General features: G+C 39.2%; 2 long non-coding RNA genes across 2 annotated transcripts in view; one reads left to right on the top strand and one right to left on the bottom strand.

Moving 5' to 3' along the window:
- Positions 1-3,289: 3,289 nt before the first annotated feature.
- On the bottom strand, positions 3,290-8,668 carry LOC107834812 (uncharacterized). Its single transcript, XR_001660638.1, has 2 exons — positions 7,906-8,668; positions 3,290-7,855 (listed from the first exon to the last, which is right to left on the bottom strand). It is a non-coding gene; the product is annotated as an uncharacterized LOC107834812 (long non-coding RNA).
- Positions 8,669-9,470: 802 nt separating this feature from the next.
- LOC107834811 (uncharacterized) overlaps positions 9,471-12,353 on the top strand; it is a 12,974-nt gene continuing 10,091 nt past the window's right edge. Inside the window, exons 1-2 of the long non-coding RNA XR_001660637.1 lie at positions 9,471-9,482; positions 10,132-10,142. This is a non-coding gene — a long non-coding RNA (uncharacterized LOC107834811). The remainder of the gene's footprint in view (positions 9,483-10,131; positions 10,143-12,353) is intronic.

The raw sequence follows: 12,353 nt of genomic DNA, 5'->3' as shown, positions 1-12,353 counted from the left end.
CGGCTCTGGTTTCACCGTCCCTGCTGCCAGCAGAACCTCTTCATGTCTGCTGGGTTAAAGTTTTCTGTCAGGCTGAATGCGACCCAGCAGAACCGGTGGTCTGACCATCAGCGCTACCTCGTCAGATTTTCCTACCGTAGCACAGACAGATAGATAAGTCTATCTGTCTGTCTGTGCTACCTGTCTAAAACTCCTGCCGTCATATTTACAAACTAAAACTACATCAGGTTGTTAATATTACATACATTGGTAACATTATTTGAGTGACTGAAGTGGAAGCTTAGGAGTTCTGGTTAGCTTAGCATTGGATCAATTTATATACATGTATGTACTAATCCTTTACTAGAATATCCTACCTGTTAAAAAAGACTTTAAATACAGAGGCGTTTGTAAGAATGAAACAGTATCAGACAGGGGAAACTGATTTTATTGGAATTAAATTAAACGCATACAGATCACCGCAACTCTTTTTTTGCATTAATATGTTGCATGTCTGTTATCAGCAGCAGCCACGAGTCACCGAGCTGCGCAGGTCACTGAAATGATGGGATATGATTCATACACACACTAACATTACAGCTTCCATCCCACATAGTATCGCTACCAACATCTATTTAGCAAGGTTAATAAAAAGTGTTAACAGGGTTCATGGGCAGCACAGATTGTTAGAACAGCTGTTCAGCTTCACCCACTGATTTAGCTTTTTATTTGCTGATTTCTTAATATGTTTCTAAAATAAATCGCTCCAGTTAACTGACTGGAAAACAGTTTTTCTCTTTCTACTTCGATACATAAGCTCCATCAAGTTAAGTAGGAAGTTGATTGTGGCGCCATCTAGTGTTTGCAAGAACAAACTGCAGACTTCAAAATACGAGAGAAAGAGCTGAAGCAGGGGGGTCCAAAGTGGGTCCTGGAGGCCCGGCATCCTGCATGTTTTAACGCATCTGGATCAAATGACGCTCATTAGAGGCCTGAGCAGAACACTGACCTGCTGAGGAGGCTGTTCCTACCAGCAGGGAGGGAACATGCAGGATGCCGGGCCTCCAGGACCCACTTTGGACCCCCTGAGCTAAAGCTACTGGAAATCCTGGCTGTTCCGGCACCGTCAGCAACCTCAGGCTACGTTTCATTTGCTAGCTCAATACATTGCTTAATATTTAGCTTGAAGATAAATATTTAGCTAGCATGCTTAGTTTGGGAATCGCTGGGTCAGATTATAGTTTAAGTGAAGATTCTGGTTCTGCCGGACCGGGCCTCATCCGGCTGGCGGTTCTGGTATGGGGTTGCGTTCTGATGAGCAGGGCCGGCCCAGGCCTCCATGGGGCCCTCTAGTTCTGTGGACCGGCTGCAGTCAGCAGTCCGATCATCAGGTCATTCACACACCTGCTATAAACTGACTGCATCTCTGGCTGTTTACATTATATACATGTATAATATAGGACACATTTATTGGCCACTGATTTACCAACCAGTTGATTTCTGGGAGCCGATTTCCTTAATTTTGGGGCATCGTAATCGGCTGATACTTACATGTGAAGCTGATCTTATCCCCTGATCTTCATCAGCAAATTTTCTTGGCTCAGCCTTTATAACAATAATACATATATGTACATATGATTACATGCGGTCTAATCATGTTAACTACTCACAATAGTTATCAGCAATGATTTACCATGGCAGCTATGGTTACCTGCTACTATGTGATCAGAGTTTTAAGTTTGATTCCCTTTTTTAGCTTTTCTGTGTGATTCTAAATTTCCTCCAAGTGACAGGATGGATTATTGCAGCTGGACGCACCGAGAACCTGGAGATTTTCCTTTAAATAAAAGAAGAAAAGAATAATTATTCTATGTTTTATTATCTAACTATTAAATTAGAGAGAAAAAAGATATTTTGTCGAAACGTCTTGTGCGTAGCGCAGTGCTCCCTGATGACAGTGGCTATTTTCAGAACCTGCTCCGCTGACTGACCGGGTCCCACCGGGCCACCGGGCCGTGTTGGTGACACCATAAGGTAGGCTGGATTTACGGTGTGACAGATGGTCAGAACACCGGTTCTGCTGATCAGGTCCAGTCAATCCATGACTGGATCTCTTTGTTCAGTTGTCAGTTCTGGTCCATTTGCCCCTGCAGACGGATAAAGGGCCGTTATCGGGTCAGCGCCGTCTGTCCAAAGATTCTGTTTGGCTCATTTAAAGCGTCTGGGGAGAGTCAGAGGTCAGAGGTCAGATCCAAACGTTCCACCTGGATCTGAAGGAACGATTCCTCCGCAGTTAGAGCAACAGGAAGTCAGTTCCTGGTTCAGCCAATCAGCCATCAGAACCGGCCAGTTTGGTTTTATCCCACTTCAGGGAAGAAGTTCATTGAGCTGCAAGGAGCAATAAAACGGCCTAGTTAAAGAAACCGTTCTCCCAGCATGCTGGGCAGTAAAATCTGCTGAAACAGAGACATGATGCAGCAGAACCGTCTGGCTCTGGTTCTGGTTCTGCAGGCCAGAGAGACCCAGCATTGGGTTGGTGGGGTTCCACTTCTGGTTCTTCTGGAAACCCGGTTCTGAGAACCGACTGACGGCCCGTTTGGGTTCACAGGAAGAAGAAGCTGAAAGAGAAGCTGTGGCCCGGTCCGAGGAGGTTCTGGAGGATCCGGGTCCTGCACCAATCAGCAGTCCTGAATCGTGAGGCTCTTTAACTCCCTCCAGGCAGAAAACAGACACAAGGCAGTTACTGGCATTTAATAGCTGCCTTGAGAACTGAACAAAAACATAAAATCAGTGATTCTTGAGAATAGGAACAAAATGGGTTTTAATTTTCCCATATTATTTTTAATATTATTTCTCAACCATATGGATGCAAATATGACAAATAATGTTTAGGAAATGTAAAGATGCTAAGGTACAGGCTCCCAGTGGCAATTTTTTTTTAAATTACATTTTTAATGGACCTGACCCAGAACTTTGTCATCACCATCTGACAAAAATAAATAAAAAATAATTTTTAATGACCCTATTAGCGATATTTTTACTCATTTTACAGACAAATGCTTCTCAAGAAACAAAATAAATATTTAAAACCAAAAACAACAAAAAGGCCATCTGACGGAGTTGACACAGAGCTGAAGGTGGTGACAAACTAGTGAGTATAATAAAATACTTGATACATGTGAAGTAATGCAATTCATGTAAAATACATTAAAATGAATTAATTGCACATTTAAGTGAGATTTGACAACAATTTCACTGAAAGAGTCACAAAAACTCTGACGGAGTTGACAAAAAGCCAAACTACCTCAACTTATATGTTATTTTTTTTTTTTTTCAAAGAACTTTATTTAAATGAAATTAGTATACATCAAAACAACATAATGAAGTATACAACACAACAGCCAAGCAGCACAGCCAGGGGTGATTAGATAAGAACCTGCAGACGAACATATTGAGATTGTCCTTTGAGCCTTTTCATTTGTAGAGTCTGTTATTGATTTGATATATAGACCCATATCTTTAATGAAAAAAGAGAAACAAGGTGTTTTATTAGCAAATTAGCATTTATGAATATAAAATTTAGCAAAGAGTATTAGTAAGTTTATTACAAAGAAATGATTGGCATAATATCTATGAAATCTATAGAAACAAAATAAAACATTTTCCCAGCATAAGGAAAAATTCTTTAAAATATGGTCATTAATAAACCTGCTAAATTCTGACCAAAACCTTTGTATAAAAGGGCAGAGCCAAAAGAGATGTGTCACAGTTTCTGGATGGCCCTCACAGAAACTGCAATTAGTGTTTATGTCGCTTTTAAATTTTACCATATAGTGTTTAGCAGAGTAAATTTTATGGAGAATTTTAAATGACACTTCCTTCACCTTGTTTACAATGAAATATTTATGGGGGATCATCCAAACTGTTTTCCAGTGAATATCTGGGATATAACAGCTCCAGTAAAATGTTATAGCTGGACGAGAAACAATAAGTTCTTGGAACAACCTGCCTATTCTCTCATTGCTTTTCCTAAACTCCAGTGAAAAACAGATTTTTCCCACAGATGATTCGGCTGGATCAGGGATACCAGGTGGAACAGACAGAGTATAATTAGTGCTTTTAAACAACATTAAGGTGCCCAAAGGTACAGCATTAACCACCATGGAGAATTCCTGGATACCAACTGGAAAATTATATATCGAGCAGAATTCATTGTAATTGATTAATCGTCCTCCTTTATTAATCAGCTGAGCCACCAGTGAAATTCCATTTTGAACCCAAGTTTCAAGATAGAGTGACCTATTTTTAAACAAAATATCTCTGTTGTTCCACATGAGGTATTTGTGAGGTGAGAAGTTATGTTTATATATGAGCGTCCTTGCTAAGAGCACCTGCTTATGGAAAGATGAGAGTTTTACAGGAAGTTTCTCAACACTGTAATTACAATGTAAAATGAAGTTGAAGCCACCAAAGCGCGAGAAAATGTGTTCCGGTATAAGGTAGATAGAGGCTGGATTCTTAAGGAAGTGTTTAGCCCATTTAGTTTTAAATGTGTTATTTGGGTAGAGAAATCCAGAAAGTTAAGTCCACCTGATTCATAATTATTCATAATAACAGTTTTTTTGATATAGTGAGTACGATTTTTCCATATAACATTAAGCAGCATACGATCAATGTCTCTACAGATTTTGTTGTCTAAATGTAAGGGGAGAGCAGCATAAGTCAGTCGGGATAATCCTTCAGCTTTAGTAATCAATACTCTTCCTCTTAGAGATAAATCCTTCTGAAGCCACTGGTTCAGTTTATTTTTGGTTTTCTGTATAACTGGTATTAAATTAGAGGAGCATCTTAACTTCTGGTCTTTAGAGATTAAGATTCCTAAATAAGAAACTTCTTGTTTAACAGGAATATTGCAAATATCATTAGCATGACAATCCTTAATCGGTAGCAATTCACATTTTTTTAAATGTAAAAATAAGCCGGAGGCCTTGGAAAAAGTATTAATCACCTCTAAGGCCAGAGGGATCTGGTTTGCATTCCTTAAAAATAGTGTGGTGTCATCAGCCAGCTGGCTGATTATGAGCTCTTTATTAGCTGTGCTGATTCCTTGTACGGCACTATTGGAGATATGAGTTGTAAGGATTTGAGAGCAAAGTAAGAATAAATATGGTGAAACGGGAATCCTTGACGAATGCCACGTTTTAGGTCAAATCTAGGGGTGGAGCCGTTTGCCAATTTAATCGCACTATTGCAATTGGAGTATAATGTTTTGACTGTGTTACAAAAAACGGCCAAAACCAAATTTTTTTAAAGATTGAAAAATGAATTGATGTTCAATTGTGTCAAAGGCCTTATAGAAATCCAGGAAAAGAATAAAACTTTCATCAGGCACCAAATATGAATAATCAAGTAAGTCTAGAACAAGTCTAATGTTGTTAGTGTTTGTTCCTCATAAAGCCTGATTGTGTCTCATCAATAACTGTGTCCAAAACCTCTTTAACTCTGTAAGCAAGTATTGAAGCCATAATTTTATAATCATTATTGAGTAGACTTATAGGTCTCCAATTATCAAAGAGTGGGTCTTTGTTTGGTTTTGGAATGTTATTAGGCCTTGAGTCAGAGTGTTGTTCTCTATACTTTCTAGAAATACCTGTAAGAGAAATGGAGCTATATGATTAGAGAACGATTGATAAAACTCAGCAGATAAACCATCTGTGCCGGGGGATTTATTGGCCTTCAGTGCATTGATGCACTTAGAAATTTCCTCCACGGTAAATGGGCTGTCACAGTAGTTTCTATCTTCTACATCAATAGTTTGTAAATTTTTAATATTGTTAAGAAATGATACTGAAATCTCTTTATTATATTTTGAGCTGTATAAATTAGAGTAAAATTTGGCACAAAAAGATGCAATTTCTTTAGGATTGTTTGAGATAATGTCATTGATATTTAGTTTATTTTTGATCTGTATTTTTCAAGCCTAAAAAAGTGAGCAGAATTTTGTTCTCCTTCTTCCAGCCATCGTTTCCTGGATCTGACGAAGGCGCCTTCAGCCTTGTGTTTGTACAAGGCATCCAGTTTGTTCTGATTTTCTATTAAATTTAATTTATCTTCCTCTGAAACTTCTTCTGGGCATTTTAGGTAATAGGAGGTGATCTTGCTTATGACTTCTTCCTCTTCAGCTTTCTTTAATTTAGAAATCTGACTTCCATAATGTCTTAAAAATTTGCCAATTTCAAATTTGAAAAGTTCCCAATTGTTGCAGAAAGACCATTCCTTTTACCCTTATTCCAATAATATATCATTAATTTATTAATATGAGCTTTAACTATTTAATGCTTCAGCATTAAATAGTTTCCAGTAAGCACATTTGTAAGATGTATTATCAGGAGTATAAATTTGGATGCTAATGCGAATAGCTCTATGATCAGTAAGAGGGGTGGCAAGTATGTTAACAGCAATGTTGTGTTTATTAATACATTTGGAAATAAGCCAAAAATCTACCCAGGATTGTCTGGAACCTATTTTATTGCTCCATGTAAAGATTTTGTCATCTGGGAATTTTTCTCTCCATATATCTACAACATTAAATTTCTCCATAAAATGTTTTAAATTGGCACTGATGAGGTCTGCTGCTGAGGAGGCCATCTGTCGATCGTATTGTCTAAGGTAATGTTAAAGTCCCCACCAATTAAAATGATTATTTGGAAAGCCAAAAAGCAATTCTGTCTTCTAATGATTCGAATAGTTTGTTGTTTTCTGTTATATTATTATAACCGTATATATTAACTACAATAAAGGTATTGTTAAGGCATTCGATTACTGAGCAGATGTAGTGACCTAGAGCGTCGCAATCAGTATGTAATATAGATCCAGAAAAATTATTTTTAAGTGTGGCGACACCAGCGGAGCGCTCAGATCCGTGAGAAAACCACATTTCATTTCCCCACTGGGATTTCCAGAAATTACCGTCAGAAGATGTAGAACGACTCTCTTGAAAAAAACAAAAATCTGTTTTAAATTGTTTGGCAAATAAGAATAATGCTTTGCGTTTGCCTGTTTGTCTCAACCCCCTGACATTGAGAGATACAAATGAAACGGACAAAGTTATTTAGAAAGAATAACAAAGAATAAAGAACAAGATCTAAACTTTTAAAGATAAAGTTGTGTTCACAAAGAAAGGGGACCGACAGCTGCACGCTTTAAGTAGTAAAGCGGTAAGAAGCCTGACTAAATAATTACAATACAAGAGAAACAAAGGAAATGTAGCACTTTGCTATCTATTTTGGTTTAACTATAGTATATTAGGATCTTGCAACAAGAACAAGGTAAGTCTTCATAACTAAATTATATATTGACTAGAGGAGAATATATAATGTTTAAAAGGAACTAGAAGTGAAAGCAAAGTGTAGACCAAGCTCAGCGTGTAAATGAAAAGGTGAAATTATCATTTCTAAGGATTCGTTGAGTATGAAGGAGGGAAGACTTCTAATCCGCTGATAAAGCCACGACCTCCAACGAAGTAACCTGGTTTACCTTCCTTGTGGGCTTTGTCTATCAAGGGCCAAAGTTTATTGCGTCGTTCTCTGTCATCCTTGTTCAGGTCCTCAGTGAATCTCAGTTGGTTGTCCTTCAGGTACGAAGATGTCTTGGCTGCTTTCCATGATGCATCCCTGAGGACTCTGGAGGTGAACTGAATGATGATCCCTCTAGGTTTGGTGCTACCTGTACGTTTGGCTCCAAGACGGTGCACAGTGTTGATGGCATCGGGCAGCTTGTGTTTATGTTCTGGTAAACTGACTGGCAGATTTCTATCACTTTTCTTCGTATGTCTTCTTTCTCTGTTTCTTCAGCTCCTTGTAGTTTGAGATGCCACCTCCTGGAATATCTTTCCAACTCAGCAAGCCTCTGCTGGTAGTTATCCACCCGACCTTCTTCTCTTGTAACTCTTTTTTCCAGGTCATTCACTTTCACCTTCACATCATTCATTTCAGCGCATATAAAGTCAAGTCTTTTTGAGACCCTCAGTCTTTAGCGTGTTCTCCTCCACCATGCTCTCTAGGTTGTCAGAACGGGCGTTTATCAGCGCAGACAGACTGGATATGATCTCATTTGTAGCAGAAGGCTCCGGGTTGCTGCGTTCATACATCACCTTCTTCGGTGCTGGCGATTTCAGAGGAGTAACAGGTAGGGCAGGAAAGTCGGCAATTTCCTCCTCATTCAATGTCAAAGTTAAGGGGGCAGCTGCGTAGTTGTGGCAGTTATCAAATAACGCGTTACCGGTTGTAGCGTTAGCCTCATTAGCCTCGTTAGCCTCGTTAGCCGTCTCAGACGCAGGCCTGGACTTGGATGTTTCTAGACCTCTTTTCGCTCCTTTCTGGTTCGGCATTCTGTTATAACTGCTATGTATGTTGTCTTGTAGAAAATCAATAGTGCTATTGTTCATATAGTCAGGGCTTTACCGCGTTTTATGAATTTTTGTGCAGATCTCGGTAGAGAGCGTCTCCTCACTCCGCCATCTTGAGCCGAGCTCCGACGCCTCCATATTTAATTATATATGACGCTATTCTGAAGGAGGCCATATTGTAGCTCATCAGGGCCGTGAAATCTTTACAACAAACCAAAATTAAGCTTTTATTTCACACAATTTCATCAAAGTTTTGTAAATTGTCAGTTATGGAGATGACACATCATGGTTGTGACGAGCAGCTTAGGAATAAAACAGAAGAAAAAACTAAAGAATAACATAAGCTAACCAGAGCTAACTAGCCTCTTAGCAAAGGAAGAGAAAGGAAGTGGTCATGGGGTCCTCAGAAGTTCTGGTGCCCCCCAATAATGCCTGATTTTTTTTTTACATTCTTTTCTGACGGTGTTGACAAAAACTAGGGACAAATTTCAATGGAGTTGGAAAATATATAAAAATGATTTTTAATTCAATTTTTATTGATACTTTTATAATTATTTATATGACTACTTATACTTAATTGTCATAATATATAATTATAGTATTTCTTTAATTGTTTTAAACTATTATAATGTGTTGAGTTCTGCTCCTGGACAAGGGATTTTACAGGCATCATCCACCGACTACAATGTTTAAAATGAAAATATTCAGCAAATACCAGGAAAACATACGTTGTTGTGCTCATATGACCCAGACTAGTTTAGTCAGATATTTGAAAAAAATATATTTTGTGTATATTTTATTCAAATTTTGTGCTTTATCCATAGGACCTGTTTTGTCCCTATTCTCAAAAATCACTGAATTACATTTTACAGAAAGACTTTCACATAGAGAATACACAGCTACTACAGCAAAACATTTACAATAAAGTGGCTTGACTTACAAAAAACAGACTCATCATGTCACCTTTAAAACACGTGGCTAACAAACTCGACAAATTCTTCAAAAAAACATTCTTCTATTTACAAACAAACTAAAATACGAAAATGTGAACCTCCTCGGCCGCTTCAACCTGAAAGGGTTAAGACAGAAACTCCATGTAGCCTCTTGTTGCAGCCCAGCTACACGAGCCTCGGTGTCTCACCAAACCTCTCCATCAATTAAGAAAAAATAAAGCATGCAACTAAAAATATGTGCCTAAATGGAACAACAAGTTAAACATTGGTTCCACTCCGGTAACCTCTGCACAACTTATAATAAACATAAAATATTTTGCATCACTTTATCTACACCAACTTAAAATCATGAAATTAAACCAAACTGTTTAACTGCCGCCGCTGGCAGCCACATGCTTTTTCCGCTGGTTCTGATCCAGAGAGGCTCACAGCCAGATAACAGATAGAGCCGAGTCAGAACCACGCCCCACCAGCCGACCGGGCCGATTCCAGAACCAACAGCGGAATCAGGTCGGATGTTTTTCAATTTTCCCATCAGCCACTGAAATTTCCGGATGATGGCCATCAAGATGGCCGTTGTTGAGCTTCGCGCGTCGGGTGAAGTTTGTGTCTCTTCGGATGTTTTCCTCTTTGTTCCTCCTGTTCAAACTGCTTGGCAGTGACGATGGAGGACAGTTAGCGATTCTCACACCATCATCAGCAGGAGAAGAAGAGACACTTTCATGTTACTGTTAGCATTAGCTTCTGCTAATTTTATTATGTGTTTAGCATTAGCTTAGCTAAGATTCTTAGTGGTAAGTGAGGTGGACTTTACAGTTAGCTGTGGCTAATAACTACTGCAGATTTTAGCACAAACATTATTTTCTCCATGACAACCCAGATAGCACACGATGTTAAATCAACGTTGAAAAATAGAATCGTTGATTTTTGGTTGAAGTCGACAAATGACGGTGGATCAACCATCAAACAACCATCCAATCAAACCGTTGACACTGTGTCATTGAATCAATGTTGTTTTGTGGTTGAAATCTAATGACTGAAATGCCGATGTCTGATCAACATCTGATCAATGTTGAATCAATGTCAGCTGTTTTGCTGCACCCCTTCCCCTCCTCTCCTCCTCATCAGAGCTCTGGGTCAGAGCATTTTATTACTGAGCGGGGGTTCTCACATTTAAATTAACCACTGTAGAGGATAGTCGGTGGTGATTCCTTTCTCTACATTTTTTGACTTGTTAATAAAAATTCTTACTGTTTGTCTGTGATATATTGACACCAAAACATCTGCAACTTACTACAAGGAGTGGAGCGGTCCACCCCCACCATTTACATGAGTGGGATGTCCAAAACACACAGCTGCTTTACTGTTGGCTTGTTTGCAAAAAGATGTTAATTCAATGTTTGATTATGATCACAAAGGTTGAATTTATGGTTGATCCAGACAGAAGCTGGATCAACCATCAAACAACCATTCAATTCTAGCCAATTAACATCCATTGATTGAAATGCCAACATCGAATCCAGTGTTGCAGAATTGCAGGGCAGTGTGCCTAAAACTTGCACACTGCCCTGCAAGTTTTAGGCATTTCCCTAATTCAGAACATGATTTTAATTGACATCTGATTAACAGGGTTTTGCTGAACTGAAAACACGCAGGTCAGCAAAGGTTTGAGGATAAGGTTTGGGGAAGAACTAGTAATCTAAATGTTCAATCAATGTAAGGTGTTTTTTGCACCCCTCCACCACCTGTCATTCAAACACCCAACCCCCTTCCCTCCACACGCCAAAGACACACACACACACACCCCTTTCCCCCCACCACCCACCCCTTACCTGGCCCCATCTACCCCTCAATCGGGTGAAACAACTTTAATATTAAGTGAGGATTTTTCATTTTTAAAAGATTTTTTTGGCTCTAGTGGCTGTTATTCAATAGTTAATTGACAGGAAAGTGGGTAATGAGAGAAGGGGGAAGACATGCAGCAAAGGTCGGGAATCAAACCTGTGACAGCTACGTTGAGCACTAAGGCCTCCATTGTGGGTTGTGCTTAACCTGTTATTCACGAGAGGACCCAAATTTGGGTCCTCTCATGACAGAGGTGTCAAACTCCAGTCCTCAAGGGCCTCTGTCCTGCAACTTTTAGATGTGCCTCTGCTGCACCACACCTGAAAAGAATAATTAGGTCATCAGGAGAACCGATCTACACAGGGAGGAGGTAATTAAGCCATTTCATTCCACTGTTTTTTACCTGTGGCACATCTAAACACTGCAGGACAGCGGCCCTTGAGGACTGGAGTTTGACACCCCTGTCATTGTGAATGACAACCTGTGAACAACAGGTTAACCCCTTCGCCACCACAGCACAACCCCTTTTAGGTGAGGGTGAATCACATTTTAACTTAAGCACTATGTGTTGACACCACTGAGTTGTGATTCTGTTCTGTACCCAGATTGCACATGATGGCAATTCAACATTGAATTAACATCTTTTACCAACAAACCAACAGCGAAGTGGCTGTGTGTTTGGGACATCCCACTCATGTAAATGTGGGGGTGGACCGCTCCACTCCTTAGAGTAAGTTGTAGATGTTTTTGTGTCAATATGTCACACACAAATGACTTCTTACGAAAAAGTAAGAAAATGTACAGAAATGAATCATCACCCACTATCCTTTACAGTGGTTAATTTAAAATGTAATAACCCCCGCTCACTAATAAAATGCTCTGACCCAGAGCTCTGATGAAGAGGAGAGGAGGTGAAGGGGTGCGGCAAAACAGCTGACATTGATTCAACATTGATCAGACGTTGATCAGACATCAGCATTTCATTCATTAGATTTCAACCACAAAACAACATTGATTCAACATTGATCAGACATTGATCAGACATCAGCATTTCATTCATTAGATTTCAACCACAAAACAACATTGATTCAACATTGATCAGACATCAGCATTTCATTCATTAGATTTCAACCACAAAACAACATTGATTCAACATTGATCAGACATCA

The sequence above is a fragment of the Poecilia formosa genome, unplaced genomic scaffold (genome assembly GCF_000485575.1).
Source record: "Poecilia formosa unplaced genomic scaffold, Poecilia_formosa-5.1.2 Scaffold780, whole genome shotgun sequence".
Taxonomy (NCBI): domain Eukaryota; kingdom Metazoa; phylum Chordata; class Actinopteri; order Cyprinodontiformes; family Poeciliidae; genus Poecilia; species Poecilia formosa.
This window is presented reverse-complemented; position numbering and strand designations above follow the sequence as displayed.